At 39.0% G+C, this 14,272-nt stretch overlaps 1 protein-coding gene across 2 annotated transcripts in view; it reads left to right on the top strand.

Moving 5' to 3' along the window:
* The window catches only part of CCDC102B (coiled-coil domain containing 102B), a 375,607-nt gene that overhangs the window by 769 nt on the left and 360,566 nt on the right, over positions 1-14,272 (top strand). Inside the window, exon 2 of one of the 2 annotated variants that reach the window (XM_050768119.1) lies at positions 537-603. The exons of the other annotated variant lie outside the window; for it this stretch is intronic. The gene's annotated coding sequence lies outside the window, so the exon portion shown is untranslated. The remainder of the gene's footprint in view (positions 1-536; positions 604-14,272) is intronic. 2 annotated transcript variants of the gene reach the window in all.

Here is a 14,272-nt window from a genome sequence, read left to right as displayed (position 1 = left end):
CTGGAAGATTAAATTGCACTGTAATTGAGAGCAAGCCCTAAATGTCACCCCCTTTGTGCATACAGCATGCACAAACGCGAGCCCTCTGCAGATTCAATTTTTCTTTTTGTTTCTCTTTTCTTTTCTTTCTTTTTTTTTTTTTTTTTTTTTGAAAAAAGTAGACTAAAACGTAAGAGGACAGTTGAAGTGATGGTAATGTTCTCGCGGTGGTGGAACAGCTTTATAATAGTACCATCGCCTCGATACTCTTATACAGAAGCTTTTCTACTTTCTTGGCAAGGTCTCTGAATGACCCATATTCAATTTTTTTTTCATTCTAATGTATTTCAAATTTTTCTGTCTTCCACATCATGCAAAATAAAATAATTTCTTTTTATATTTGCGTTACAGTTTAAGTTCACATGTGGAGAACAACGAAAACAGGTTGACCTAGATTTGTGCTCTTCAGTAGTGTAGCCACTAACCACATGTCGCTATTGAGCTTTCGAAATGTGCCTAGTGTGATGAAGTAACTGAATATTTAATTTTAATCTCAGTAAACTCAAAAACTGGCACTTGATTCAGCTATTGGAAAGTTTTTTTAATATGGTTGGAACAACTGAGGTATGTGAATCTACTTTTTCAACTGTAAACTTTATGAAATCTAAATACTGATCAAGTCCCAGGCGTCGGTGGCTCATGCCTGTTATCCCAGCACTTTGGGAGGCTGAGGCAGGAGGATTGCTTGAGGTGAGGAGACTGAGACCAGCCTGGTCAACACAGGGAGACCCCATCTGTACAAAAAATTAAAAAATTAGCCGGATGTGGCCTGGCGCGGTGGCTCACGGCTGTAATCCCAGCACTTTGGGAGGCTGAGGCGGATGGATCACTAGGTCAAGAGATTATGACCATCCTGGCTAACACAGTGAAACCCCGTCTCTACTAAGAATACAGAGAATTAGCCAGGCGTGGTGGCAGGCGCCTGTGGTCCCAGCTACTTGGGAGGCTGAGACAGAAGAACGCATGAACCCAGGAGACCGAGCTTGCAGTGAGGCGAGATTGCACCTCTGCACTCCAGCCTGGGCGGCAGAGGGAGATTGTTTCCAAAAAAAAATATCAGCTGGATGTGGTGGCACACACCTGTGGTCCCAGCTACTCCAGAGGCTGAGGTGGGAGGATAAGTTGGGCCAGGGAAGTTGAGGTTGCAGTGAGCTGGGATCCTGCCACTGCCTTCCAGCCTGGCAACAGAGCAAGACCATGTCTCTATAAAATAAATATCAATTAAATATTTCTGATGAAATTAGAGAGGTTGTAACGAGATATACTATAAATGTAAAATATACACTGGATCACTGGATTGGGAAGACAATATAAAACTGTAAAATGTCTCAATATTTTTGTACTGATAATATGTTATAATGATTATAGCTTAGATATATTGAGTGAGTTAATTATTAAAATTAATCTCACGTGTTTTTATTTTTTAGTGTAGCTACTAGAAAATTTATAATTACATATGTGGTTTTGCATTATATTTCCGTTGCACATCACTGATCTAGGCAACGTGAAAATGATCAAAATAATGCATTAATCTGAAAATGATTTAATAAACCAATAAACTTTTTAGGCTTTTTGTTCAGAGAACATGCTAAATTTCCACATGCTAAAACATATTCCGCGGTGAAAATTTTAAGTGTTTTTTTCTGCTTATCTACCTCAAGTGGTGATATTTTTTTTTGAGATTTAAAAGATTCTACTATTTTGACAATATTTTTAAAAAGACTTTCAGATAAGCTACACTTGTACAGGTGTATATATATATACCTTGTGTATTTTGCATACATATTGCTGTAGTCTAAATGTGTAACCCAAATTTCATATGTTGAAACTTAATTGCCAATATGATAACATTAAGAGGTGGGGCCATTTGGGCATGATTTAATCATGAGGTGGGACCCTCATGAATGTGATTAGAGACCTTATAAAAGAGATTGAAGGGATTGTCTTAGACCCCTTTTCCCCTTCAACTATAAGCCATGTGAAAACACAACAAGAAGGTACCATCCTGGAAGCAGAGAGCAAACCCTTATCAGACACCAAACCTGCTGACTCCTTTATGTGCAGCCTCCAGAACTTTAAGAAATAAATTTTTATTATTTATAAATTACCGAGTCTGTATTTTTTTTGTTATAGAGCACCAACAGGCTAAGACACATGTCCTCACCAAAAGTCATATACAAGAATGTCTTGTCTATAGCAGGACAGTTTGTATTGTGAAAAGCTAAACAACTCGAGTGTCTAATAGTAGAATCGATAAATTGTGCTGTAATCCTATAGTAATGTACTATATAGCAACGAGAATGAATGAACTTTTGTATGGAGAACTACGTGGTCACAAATCATAAACTAAATGTTGAACAGAAGAAACCAGAAACTATAGAAAGGTACTATATGATTTTATTTACATAAGCTCAAAAGCAGGCAAATTAATCGTGTTAAAAGTTGAGGTACAGGTAAACGTCATGTTTCTTGATCTGGGTGCTGCTTACAATGATACGTTCACATTGCAAACATGCATTGAGCCATACCTTTAGCGTTTCTGTACTTTTCTGTGTTTGGGTGCTAATAAAAGCTTAAAAATAAGAATAAATACATAAAGCTACATACATTTATGTTTTTTAACGGAGAGATATTATATAGTTTTAACAGTACTTCTCAAATTTTAAGCATCAGTTGCCTGGAGAGCTTGATTTAATGCAGACTCTAATCAGTCCCTAGAGAATCTGACTCAGTGGGGCCCATCAATTTACATTTCTCAAGAGTTCCCAGGTGATGCTGTTGTTTCTGTCCTGCATATCTCATTTAGTGGTGTTGAGGGAAAATAATTTCAGAAAATACTATTTCTTTTTAAATCACTTTGTGTAAAATATGCTTTAAGGAATGATAGGAGAAAAATCTGTTGTATGTTGATTATAATCTTTATTTATTCAATATACTAATTACATTAAAAATACTGGGACCAGAAGAAGAGCATAAATATAGGCAGCAAAACTTAAAGAGATATAGAACAACTTTATGAAAATATATCTGAAAACTTAAAGTCAGTATTATTTAAAAAACAAAACTGGTTCAAAAACTAAAAAGACTTAATAATTAGCAATTAAAGGAATTGAATCAGAAGCTTAAAATTATATCATTAAAAAATGAGACCTGATTGATTTTAAAATATGTACTACCAATCTTTATGAAAACAAAAATTAATCTGTATTAGGATTCTCCAGAGAAAGAAAACCAAAGGAAGCTTTATTATGTGAATTGGCTTATGCAGCTATGAAGACCAAGAAGTCCTATAATCTTCCATCAGCAAGCTGGAGAACCAGAAAGCCACTCCCAAGTGTTCAATTCAATCCAAGTGTGAAAACCTGATAATGAGGGGTCCAAAGGCCTGAGAACCACAAGTTAGTGATGTAAGTCCTGATCTGAGTCCCAAAGCCCAAGAACCAGGAGTAGTGATGTCCAAGGGCAAGAAAAGATGGATGTCTCAGCTCAAACCCAGAGAGTGAATTCACCCTCCCTCCATCTTTTTGTTCTGTTCAGGCTTTCAATGAACTGAATGATGCCCACCCAAATTGGGGAGGCCATCTGCATTACTCAGTTACTCATTCAAATGCTAACTTTTCCTGAAAACATCCTCATAGACACGCCTAGAAATAATGTTTTACTAGCTATGTGGGCATCTCTTAGCCCAGTCAAGTTGAAACATAACATTAATCACACGGTTCTTACAAACACGTCCAGACAATCAAAAAATAGGGAACACTCACCAATTTGTTCAGAGTCTAGTATGAACTTGATACCCAAACCGGAGGAGTCATGTGAGAATGGAAAACAAACAGGCCCATTTCACTTGTGAACAAAAATTGAAAAGTTCCCAATAAAATATCAAACCAAATCTAGCAGTTCACTGAAAAAGATAATAATCATGACCAAATTATTATTAATTTTTTGATCCAGAAATGCAAGCCTTGGTTTAACTTGGGAAAAAAGTTTTAATGAAATTTGTAACACGTAAGAGATAAATAACATATGATTATTTAAATAAGCACAGTAAAGGGAATTTATATATTTCAACCTCTCATCAGTAGTAAATTAGGAATAGGAAGACAATTCTATGACATGTTGTGCTGTAAAGGTTAATATCCACCAGTTCCAGAATTATCCTGAGATGTTTTGCTAAATTTCTTGCATAACACTAACCACTGGTCAATCACCAAAATGTGCTGATTAATAATGATGCTTTTGTAACCTGGAATTTTCAGGTGGTTTTTACCTATTTGTTACATTGTTTATTAATTAATGTGAGATTGATTTGCATTTGGTCTTAGTGAAATCTCCAGAGGGTTCTAGGATTGAAGCTGATTTTGTAGCAGTAATATACATACATGGCCAGGAAAACATTTAAAAACTCAGGTGGGACTCCACCTTGTGTTCCTTCATTTTAAAGGGTTCTATGCACATGCACGTGGTTCCTGATCCAAGAGAGAATGTGCACTCATGACCCTTAGAGAAAGAAGAAGCTAGAAGCTTTCACGTGGAATCTTTTTCCAGACTCCTTGCTGGGAGAAGAACTTTGATCCATATGGTTATTTCAACACTGTTATTACATTGTATCCCTTTCCTGCATAGATTTGTAAGCATTGTTACATGAAGCCCTGTGAGTCTTTTTTAGCAAGTGAGTTCTGTTTTTGTACAGTTGATGTTAGAAGTGGGATTGCTTAGAAGACTCCTGACTCAGCTGGGCATAGTAGCTCACACCTGTAGTCTCAGCACATTGGAAAGGCTAGGCAGGAGGGTGGCTTGAGGTCAGGAGTTCAAGATCAGCCTGGGCAAACTAGCGAGCCCCTGTCTCTACAATAATTTAAAAAGTAGCCAGGCATGTTGGTCTGTCTACCTGTAATCCCAGTTGCTTTGGAGGATGAGGATTGATGGAGGCCAAGAATTTGAGGCTACAGTGAACTACGGTCACACCCCTGCCCTCCAGCCTGTGGGACAGACAGACACAGACTTTAAATAGAAGACTCCCAGAGACTGGGAGATTGCTGTCTTTCTGCAGAAAGTTCCTATTCTCTCAGAACTCGTGATTAGTCATTCGTTAATAGCAACAATAATTATTGGGCATCTACTTAAACAGCATTTATTGGAGTATAATATATGCACAAACAAGAACACATATCATTAGGGTACAAGTTAATGAATTTTTACAAAATGAGCATGCCCATGTAGCTGTTTCTTGTGATGATCTAGAAACAGATCATTGAAGCACCCACAAAACCACCCTTGTCCCTACAACCCTTGTCCCTTTCCAGTGCTCCCACCCTTCCCCTTTACTACCTCTACCACGGGAACCACTCTGCTGACTTCTGACAGGTCAGATTAGTTTTGAACTTGATATCAATGGAATCATACAGGACGTACTCTTCTTTCATTCAACATGAAGCTTGTGAGCTTCATCCAGAAAAAATTAAAAAAATAAGATTCCTTCCTCATTCTTTTATAAAAATATGACTTAAACATTATTTAGAAATAGAAAGGGAAGAATCTGATAAACAGGATGAAAATATCCTATTGTTACAGAGGTGGTTGCCAAGCTATGCTTGGTTGGAAGTAGTATAGTGTTTGATATTAGTTACTGATAATAAGACTTTCTGTTGAAATCTGGAAATTATAGAAACTGAATTCCAGAAGCTAGCAAAATTGGAAGAGAAATGCAAACTGAAGGCAAGCTGACTAAAATTCCAGTGCCTAGTTGTTGCTTTCAGCATTAGCAAAAGTGAAAGTAAGTTCTGAAGTTGGATTTCATCCTCTCTGGCTGTCAAAGAAACCTCAACCATAGGAACTTGGACAGTATAACTTCTGGTAAGCCAACTAAGCCTGAGGTTATAACCTACTACAACGAAGAAGATAATTCAAGTGGGGGCAAGTAGATGACACAAGGGAGGAAACAACTGAAGTAAGGGATTGTTCTGTGAAGTAACAGAGGTATTTTGTACAGGGTTATAAGCCTTACCCTGATGAAACTTTGTTCAAATGGCTTCTGAGAATTTTAGATCCATAGCATTGTCTCTGGCTTTGAACACTGTTGAGGGAGGAGGATGTTTGCACTCATCCTGCATCCTTTTTTGGCCGCTATCTTTGTGGGGATTGTTCAAGGATAAATCCATCCTGACCGGAATGTAGTAAAGAGAGGACAGTCATTCCCAGAGAAGGGCAATTTCCCCACTCTTCCCTTGTCAATAATGGTTGACTGAAGCTGCAGAAATGCTGATGATACAGACATTACTTGCCTGACTATATGACAATGAAACAGCTCCATCTGGGATGCTCCTCATCCAGCTTATGAGTGCTGCTATTATAAAAGACACCCCACCACCATGAATACCATATGTGATTATGCTTTGGGGACCTAAAAAGGATATAAAAGAGACAACTTTGGATTTTTATTCCCAACTTCTGCCTAAGTTTTACAAAAGAAAGTAAATTTTAAAAAAGAAAAGGTCAAGAATTACTTAGATGTTTAAGAATTAGAAGTCTTTAGATGTTTAATCTAAAATGACATGAAAAAGGAACAAATGGGCAGAGTACCCACCAGATCTTTGATGACTTTTTCAGGAAGTGAGAGAAATACAAATTGCTTATTCTCAAACTTCCCAAGATATGAAAATACCAAAGCAGATATACTTGGCTTGTCTCAGATTAGGGGAATTTCAGATAGAGAAAGGTTCTCATGAGTCTCCAGCATTGAATTCCAAAATATCTGCCTTTATTATTTTTTCTTTCTTCAACTTTTTTTTTTTTTAGATTCAGGGAGTACAAGTGCAGGTTTGTTATGTAAGTTGTGTATTAGTCCTTTCTTACACAGCTGTGAAGAAATATGAGAGACTGGGCAATTTATAAAGAAAAGAAGTTTGACTCACAGTTCCTCATGGCTGGGGAGGCCTCAGGAAACTTACAATCATAGTGGTAGGCACCTCTTCACAGGGAAGCAGGACAGAGAATGGGTGCCCAGCAAGGTGGAAAGCCCCTTTTAAAACCATCAGATCTTGTGAGAACTCAGTATCATGAGAAGAGCCTGGGGAAGAATGCCCCCGTGATTAAACTATCTCCACCTGGTCCCACCAGGGGGATTATTACAATTCAAGATGAGATTTGGGTGGGGACACAGAACCAAATCATATCATTCTACCCTTTGCCCCTCCCAAATCTCATGTTCTCACATTTCAAAACATAATCATGCCTTTCCAACAGTCCCCAAAGTCAGCTCATTCCAGCATTAACCCAAAGTCCAAGTCCAAAGTCTCATCTGAGACAAGGTAAGTCCCTTCCACCTATCAGCCTGCAAAATCAAAAACAAGGTAGTTTCTTCCTAGATACAATGGAGGTGCAAAGATTGGGTAAATACAACCATTCCAAATAGGAGAAATTGGCCCAAAGGGGATACACACCCCATGCAAGTCTGAAATCCAATAGGGCAGTCATTAAACCTTAAAGTTCCAAAATGATCTCCTTTGACTCCATGTGTGACATCCAGGGCACACTGATGCAAGATGTGGAGCAGCCTGGGCAGCTCCACTCCTGTGGCTTTGCAGGGTACAGCCCCACTCCTGGCTGATTTCACAGGCTAGCATTGAATATCTGTGGCTTTTCCAGCTGCATGGTACATGCTGTCAGTGGATCTACCATTCTGGGGTGTGGAGGATAGAGGCTCTCTTCTCACAGCTCCACTAGTGAGTGCCCCAGTGGGGATGCTGTGGTGGGGCTATGATGACACATTTCCCTTTTGCACTGCCCTAGTAGAGGGTCTCCATGAGGACTATGCCCCTGCAACAAACTTCTGCCTGGACATCCAGGCATTTCCATATATTCTCTCAAATCTGTGCACAGGTTCCCAAACCTCAATTATTCACTTCTGTGCACCCACAGGCTCAACACCATGTGGAAGCTGTCAAGGATTGGGACTTGCATCACCAGAAGCAATTTCCCAAGCTATACCTAGTCCCCTTTTAGCCATGGCTAGAGCTGGAGCAGCTGAAACATAGGGCACCAGGTCCTGAGATTACACAGAGCTGGGGGGCCCTACGCTTGGCCCATAAAACCAGTTTTTCCTCCTTGGCCTCTGGGCTTGTGATGGAAGGGGCTGTGTGAAGGTCTCTGATATGCCTTGAAGACCTTTTCCCCTTTGGTGACTAACATTTGGCTTCTCACTACTTATGCAAATTTCTGCAACTTGAACTTCTCCCCAGGAAATGGAGTTTTCTTTTCTACCCTATCATCAGGCTGCAAATTTTCCAAATTTTTATGCTCTGCTTCCTCTTGAATGCTTTGCTGCTTAGAAATTTCTTCTGCCAGATACCCTGAATTGTCTCTCTCAAGTTCAAAGTTCCACAGATCTCTGGGGCAGGTGCAAAATGCTGCCAGTCTCTTTGCTAAAACATAGCCAGAATCACCTTTATTCCAGTTCCCAAGAAGTTTCTCTTCTCCATCTGAGACCACCTCAGCCTGGATTTCACTGTCCATATCACTATCAGCATTTTGGTCAAAGCCACTCAACAAATCTCTAGTAAGTTCCAAACTTTCCCACATCTTCCTGTCTTCTAAATCCTTCAAATCTCTAGGAAGTTCCAGACTTTCCCACATTTTCCTGTCTTCTTTTGAGCCCTCCTAGCTGTTCCAACCTCTGCCTGTTATCCAGTTCCAATGTCGCTTCCACATTTTCAGGTATCCTTATAGCAGCACTCCACTCTATTAGTACCAATTTACTGTTCTCGTGCTGGTATGAAGAAATACCCGAGACTGGGCAATTTATAAAGAAAAGGAGTTTAATTGACTCACAATTCTGCGTGACTGGGAAGACCTCAGGAAACTTACAATCATGGTGGAAGGCACCTCTTCACAGGGTGGCAGGAGAGAGAATGGCTGCCGAGTGAAGAGGGAAGCTCCTTATACAACCATCAGATCTCATGAGAACTCACTGTCATGAGAACAGCATCAGAGAAACTGCTTTCATGATTCAGTTATCTCCATCTGGTCCCGCCCTTGACACATGGGGATTATAATTCAGTGTGAAATTTGGGTGGGGACGCAGATAACTGTATCAGGTGGATTCTGTGTCACTGCAAAATACCTGCTTTTAATAGAAAGGCAATATATTAATTTTCTATTGCTGCAGTTTAAAGCAACACAAATTTATTATGTCCCAGTTCAGTAGATTAGAAATCAGTACACTAAGCTAGTCTTTCTGCTCCAGGTCACAAAAATCTACAATCAAGGTGTCCAAAGGCTCTGCTCCTTTTTGGAGGCTCTAGGAAAGGACCCACTTCCAGGCTTCTAAGGTTGCTGTTGGAATTTACAGTGATAGAACTGAAGGCCCTGTTTCCTTGACAACTGCTGTCTGGGAATTATTCTCCACCTACATTTCCTGACTCATGGCCCACTTCAAAGGCAGTGACAGTGGGGCAAGTCTTTCTCCTGCTTCAAATCTTTTCAACTTTCCTTTCTGCTGCAACTCTCTACCTCTTCTGCTTTTGAGGGCTTGTGTGGTTATTTTGGGTCTCCCTGAATAATCCAAGATGCTCTCCATATCTTAAAGTCAGCTGGTTAATTTTATCCCAAAAAACCCTTCAGAGCAGTAACTGGATTAGTCTTTCATTGACTAAGCAGAGTATGGGAAGTTGGAGTGGACACCTTTAGAATTCTGTCTACCACAGGCAATAATGGATGAAGAAGGGTGATGTGAAGGACTGGGTCTCCTGACCAAATTCCTGTGGGAGAACCAAAGCCTACAGATGTGTGGGTGAAATGGCCTAGAGATGGAGAAGCAGCTTTTTTAGGTCAATTAGGTACAGGAACATTGCCTCAGCCTACTTAATGAGTCCATTCAGGGTGATAGAATTAATTTAGGGGAACAGGGAGATGCTTCTGGAAGAAGGAAAAACCTTAAAATCTCATTAAAAGTTGAAATACATGATTTTCAAAAGTATACTGTGGGAATGTCTCCCTTACCTGAATGTATAATTGGTATGGATAGAATAATTAGCTGCAAATTCTTCCTCCTACTGAGTGAAAATTTTTACAAATGAAATAACTTGTAGATCTGCTCTTCATTCAGTACTAATTGGATATGAAAAATGGGAACCATTAGAGTTACCTAAGCCTATTCGAATAGTAAATTTGAAATGCTAAGTAACATATGCCTACAGCAACAAAAAATTACTGCCTTAATTAAGGAAATGTTAGCTGCAGGCATGTTTGTGTCCACACACTCTTTATACAGTGCCCTGATGGTGCCAGTGAGAGAGGCTGATGGACGATGGAGACTGTCAGTGATTACCAGAAACTCCATTAAACAGTAACTTTAATAGCTTCAGAGGTCCCTGATGTAATCCACACTATTCAACTGCTAAATACACTATTTAACAAGCTAAAGGTGACTGGTTTTCTGTAATTGACCTGGCTCATATTTTTTGCAATTTTAGATGCCAGGAAGAGTCAATAACAATGTGCATTCACGTAGAATGGTTTTCAACATACATTTGCCTCAAGGATACTAGAATTCCTCCCTGCATATTGTCACAGTCTGGTGAGGCAGATCTAGATGCAATACGTTGTCCTAATGCTCTATCCTGATGATTCTATGATTATCTCTGAAACTGAGAGTCAAGCTAAAAGCAACTTTGCCATGATCATGAATCTGATTGGGGATCTGATTGCGGATGGTGCATGAACCCTAAACAAATCTAGGACCTTGTAAAGACTGTAAAATTTGGGAGGAGTCCATGGATTGGAGTGCCAAATGATACACAAAAGACTACAAGGAAGAAAATGTTCTTGCTCCTCTCCCCTCAGACTAAATGAGAGAACTAATGCCAAATAGGCCTATTTGGGTTTTGGAAAAATCATGTCATCTACTTTGGGATACAACTGGGTCCATCCCATTAAATCACCTGGAAAAAGTCCATTTGAAGGGAAGCTTGAACAAAACGACAAGCCTTCTTGGAACTGCAGAGCCTGTAGTTGAAGCTGTCCTGTTTGGACCATATTGTGCTAATGCTGAGATAATATTCAGTGTCAGTCATCTGCATTCATACTGACTCCAGTCTCTGGCTAAAGCCCATAACCATGGTCAGCAGTGACTTCTGTGTTTTTGGAATAGAAAATTACCTAGTACCGTTCTCTGGTATGTTTCTTTTAAAGACAGTTACTAGATAGTCACTGCGCATTTAGTAATACAGCCCCAGTAATTGGAGGACATAAAATTATATGAACTCCTTAACTACCTCTCATGTCATGAGTAATGTCAAGAAAGCATCCCAACATGCAGGGAAATGTTCATAGAAATTCCACCATAATGTGGGTGTAACTGCACAGAAGCACTCTGCTATGATATGCAGTGAGACTCAATGTATTCATGAGCAAGTGGCCTTTTTTCACTAGGACTTTCTAAAAAGCCATCTGAAGACTTGGCTGCTGCTGCTACTGGCAGGCCTAACCTTTCTACCAATTGCCTCAAGGATACATGGCAATTGGCCTGGTTTACAGGTGGCAATTCCAGAATGGAGTGCCATGGCTCAGTATGGAAAGCAGCTGTCTTGTGTCCAGCAGTTAGTAAATTCTTCATGGATGAATAGACCAGGTTGGCAGCCTACTGGGCAGAATTACAGGCTCTGTCCCTGGCAGTAATAGAATTGACACAAATAAAATCCCAATGATTTGGGTGCATATTGACTCTTGGACTGTTGCTAATGGACTTTCAATTTGGTCTGGCAAGTGGACTGTAGATAATTGGCAATAAAGAGACTCCTATCTCAGATACTGCTCTTTCTATAATTCTGAGTGCAAATCGAAGAAAATCATACTGTTGTTCACCAAAGAACTTCTTTTCCAGTTTCTGAAGGTGATTGGAATCAACAAGTTGTTGCTTTAGTTCAATCTCTTGAAGTGGCAATATGGGTCTATGAAATGAGTGGACATTCTGGAGGTCAAGCCATGCAGTGATGGGCTGACTGGCAATGTATACTATGGGACTCTGCTGAAGCTCAAATTTCTTATAAAAATAGATTATTCTGCTTGCCAGCAGGAGAAGCAACATTTGAAGTCATTTCTGAGAAGTAATCCTAGGGAAGAAAGTCTAATATATAACAGGGAAGTATATTATATTGCGTCTTTTCCTGCTCCTTCAAGGGTATTTGAGTGGAATAGACAAGCATAATAGATATTCTTGATTTGGCTCTGCATTTCAATATCTGCATCCATGGCTGCTAATACTACCCAAAGATTGAACAACATAAACCAAATTATGGCACAAGTTTTGTCCTCCTAGTTAAATTCCTCATGTCAAGGTGAGGCTTTCAGACTGTGCATCAAGATTATGTTGCAGCTGTGCTCTTGCATTATCTCCTCAGCTTTAGGCACAGCTGGCTGTGACCTGAAGCAGGCAGAATGCTGTAGTCTATTGCTGCTTGCCTTAAGCAGCCTCATGATTTACATCAATGTGCCCTAAAAAATTACAATTTTCTCTGGGTGTTATCCTGCTCAAAATGTTGAGAAACACCAGGATACACAATAAGGATCAATAACATTCATCAAACATTGTTATGAGTAAAACAAAAAAAGAAAATAGAAGAATTTCCTTTAGTATCTGGAATCAGATGAGACATTCAATATTACCATACCTATTAAATATTGTACTGAAAGTCCTAGCTTGAGTAGTAGAAGAAAAAAGAGAAAGGGGTAGTATAAGGATGGGAAAGGGAAGCAAAATTGTTATTGATCATGGATAAGGCAATCTATATTGAAATTTTATTTAAAGTTCATGTATTCTGCAGGAGTAAATTTTTTTAAAAAGTTCTTGCAAATTATAAACATTAGTAAAGGTTTACCAAAGTAGCTAGGCTTATGGTCATTATGCAATAATAAATTGTGTTACTTTAAAATAGCAATCAAGGCTAGGTGTGGTGGCTCACGCCTGTAATCCCAGCACTTTGGGAGGCCAAGGCGGGCAGATCACGAAGTCAGGAGATTGAGACCATGCTGGCTAACATGGTGAAACCCCGTCTCTACTAAAAATACAAAAAGTAGCCGGGCATGATGGTGGGTACCTGTAGTCCTAGCTACTCGGGAGGCTGAGGCCGGAGAATGGCATGAACCTGGGAGACGGAGGTTGCAGTGAGCTGAGATCACACCACTGCACTCCAGCCTGGGTGACAGAACAAGACTCTGTCTCAAATAAATAAATAAATAAATAAATAAATAAATAAATAAATAATAAAAATAGCAATCAAGAGAAAACATGCATTTAAAAATATCAATATTAGCAACAAAATGCTACATTATAATTAATCTAAAGATGTAGGCAGCTATAGGAAGAAAATTATGACACTATTTCAGGAAATTAAAGAAGACATCAATAAATGGAGAGAGAAAGCACTGCAGTGGATAGAAAACAACACAAGGTATCTGTTATCCCCAAGATTATCTATTGATTCAATGAAATTTCAACGACAATTTTAAGAAGTTTTTTTCAGGGACCTTGATATATTGATAAAAATTTATAGAGAAGAGCAAAAGTCCAAGTATATCTGAAAAACTAAGATGGAAGAGCTTATTCTGCTAGATACCAAGATTTTACTGAGGACAATATAGTATTCACACAGGGATAGACCAACTGACCAGTGGAATACAATAGCTCAGAAAGGAATTCAGGCATTAATGGAAACTTGACACATGATTTGATACATCACATTGGAGAAAACTGGAGAAAAGCTTATAATGTGCTCAGACAATTTTATCCATAAAGACAAAACAATTAATTTGGGTCCAAACCTACACCATTGACAAAAAGTCGTTCCAGCAAGAAAAAAGACAAATGAGCAAGAAAAACATTAGTCTTGATAAGAATATATGGAACATCTTTAACACTTAGAGGTAGAAGAGGATTTCCTGCATACAAATGTTGCAAGTCAGAGGGAAAAGATTGATATATTAAGTGAAAGACACCATGAAGAAAGTGAAGTGAAAAGACAAGCAACAGAATCGGAATTGTTATGTGCAACTAACTACTATAAAAAGTTAATTAAACATATGAAAAATACAAAGCACATAACATAACAGTGGGCAAAACATATGGACAGACATTTTATAGAAGAGAAAATGTAAACATCAAATAATATTCAAAGATGCTCTACTTCATTAAAATGTACTAAATTCAAAATAAGACCTCACTGACGTACCATTGACT

Source organism: Macaca thibetana, chromosome 18 (genome assembly GCF_024542745.1).
Source record: "Macaca thibetana thibetana isolate TM-01 chromosome 18, ASM2454274v1, whole genome shotgun sequence".
NCBI lineage: Eukaryota > Metazoa > Chordata > Mammalia > Primates > Cercopithecidae > Macaca > Macaca thibetana.
Note: the sequence above shows the minus strand (reverse complement) of the source record. Positions and strands in the feature narration are given on the sequence as shown.